This window comes from Myotis yumanensis, unplaced genomic scaffold (genome assembly GCF_028538775.1).
Source record: "Myotis yumanensis isolate MYYU_CA2020_CCGP unplaced genomic scaffold, mMyoYum1.0.hap1 SCAF_3, whole genome shotgun sequence".
Taxonomy (NCBI): domain Eukaryota; kingdom Metazoa; phylum Chordata; class Mammalia; order Chiroptera; family Vespertilionidae; genus Myotis; species Myotis yumanensis.
Genome location: NW_027223754.1, coordinates 144,178,579 through 144,181,100, shown reverse-complemented (window position 1 = coordinate 144,181,100; position 2,522 = coordinate 144,178,579).

Genomic DNA, 2,522 nt, shown 5'->3' with positions numbered 1-2,522 from the left:
GAGGATTCAAATTTTCAATCTAAAAATTTTGAGATCTAGTAGAACTTTTCTGTTTTACAAATGGAGAAAGAATAGCCCAGAGAGGAAAAAAAAATGTTTTCTTCTGATAAGTAATGAGAAGAACAAGTAAGATTAATTTTCTCTTAATTGCAAATGTGCTGATAGAAAAACAGCATAAACTTAATGTCTTTTTGAAAAGTGAAGAAAACATAATTTAAAAGTTAAAAAAGCCACCAGTCCTTTATGGGAATTTTTAAAGCCACCTTTGAAATGGGATTGGCATAATAATAGGTAAATAATGAGACTAATAGTAGACCCCAAAAATGTGGTAGCCCTAGATGACAGAATTTGGGTAGGCTATAGTTTAAATTATGTGATATTTGAATTGCATATCTCCTCCTGAAGAGGATTTCAGTATGAAAACAAATTGAGCAAAACCTTAAAAATAGTCTGCTAGCACATCAAAATCTTATATGAAAGTCAGCATAACAATTGGCCTTAAATTGTACCTAAATATATTAATTTAGTTCATAAATCGGTTTAATCCATTTCTATATTTCCAGGAAGAAAAATTAAAGTCTTCCCCTGGCTATTTTGTAACTTTTCCATGACTGTATAAAAAAGCTGTTAAGTCAAATAGATTATTTTCTAGAAACAAGTTATTGATGATCATTTAAAAATCACTGATGTATATGGATTGTGCTTTAACATCTTACTTCTGGAAATGTAGATGCAAAATGAGGCGGTTGTGCAATGGCCTGAAGGAAAAAGTGTTGTGTGCTGTGTGAGCAAGATTCTTAGAGGCAAAGAGACATGGAAGGACAGGAAAATAAGAAATGTAATGTTTTAAACATGTGGCCCTTAAATTATTAATTTATGAATTGAATATGGTGTTCCTAGGATAAAAATGCTAAAAAGCAGCTTCAATATCCTCTCAAGAAGACATCATTGAACAGAGGGTTCTGGCTCTTGTGTACCCTACCTCAGGTTCAGATAAAGCTCACTCACATAATTTGTTATATGTTATTTAATTATCTATGTTTTTCTTTTCATATGTTTATTGGTCCTTTGTGATTTCTTAACTGTGAATACCTCATTCATATAATTTATTCATTCTAATGGCTTGTTAGTCTCATCTTTTTCATCATTAGCGTTTTCTTGTATTTATATATTCATATAAACATTAAAATCATTCTGTCTAGTATTTTTTTAAAAAAAAAAAAAACCCCTGTGAGTTCTATTTCTAGGAAAAAGTGGACTAGATTATTTGGAAAAATCATTCTGCTAGAAATATCAAAATAGTTAGATATACGCATTTAAAAATGATTTTAACCACATTGGCAGGTGTTGTTAAGTGGTTAGAGCATCGGCCCGAGCAACTAAGGGTCCCAGGCTAGATTCCCGGTCAAGGGCACATATCTGGGTTGCAGGTTTGATCGCTGGCCCAGGTCAGGCAGTGTGTGGGGCAACCAAACAATGTCTCTTTCACATCAATGTTTCTCTCTCTCTCCCCTCTCCCTTTGCTCCTTCCACTCTCTCTAAAAAAATCAATGGAATAAATTTTATTTTAACCACAAAAGATCCAGCAAGGCAAAAAATCAGTTTAAGGGAATTAGGAACCTAGAGAAGTAAGTGAAACCCCGAAGCCACTTTTGCCCTAAATATATTTACCAGTCAATGGATAAGCAAAACTTCCGCTTTGATGGCCTTGAATGGCATAGGAAACCTTGGGTCTTCTGAAGTGGGGACTACCAAAGGACACAGTCCATATTAAGCTGGATTCCTATAAGATACGCCCTCAGAGTAAAGGATCCATAACTACCACCACCTATAATTACCATGGAAAGTTGTTCAAATCTTGGCAAAATAAGAAAAATTATCTTCTAAGTAATTAAAATGAAAGTTGTGTAATTGCAGTTCTAAGCAGATCCATAGATAGATAGATGATAGATAGATAGATAGATAGATAGATAGATAGATAGATAGATGATAGATGATAGATAGATAGATAGATAGATAGATAGATAGATAAATAGATAGATGATAGATAGATGTAGATGACAGATAGATAGACAGAGGTGATATTGCAGATTAATGGAGAAATTGTGCACAGTTCCTTGCTGGTATGGATCAAAAGAGACATTTATGCAAGGTGTGGATAGAGAAAATGGATAATCAGTGCTATCCCTTTATGCCAGGGAGATTAGTTGTAACATGCACATGCTGTTGTATTTGCTACCTTACCTACCTAGTGTCAGGAACAAGCCAGGCATATGTGTTGAATGTGACCCCCAGAGATATGTTGAAGTCCCAGACCCTGGGATCTGTGAATGTGATCTATTTGGAAATGGGGTCTCTGCAGATATAATCAAATAAGATGAAGTCACATTGGATTTGAGTTCTATTCAATAACACTGATATCCTTATAAGTAGAGCCACAGACAAACAAGGGAGAAGGATGTGAGAAAATGGAGGCAGAGCTTGGAGTGAAGCAGCTATAAGCCAAGGAATATCCAGGAATA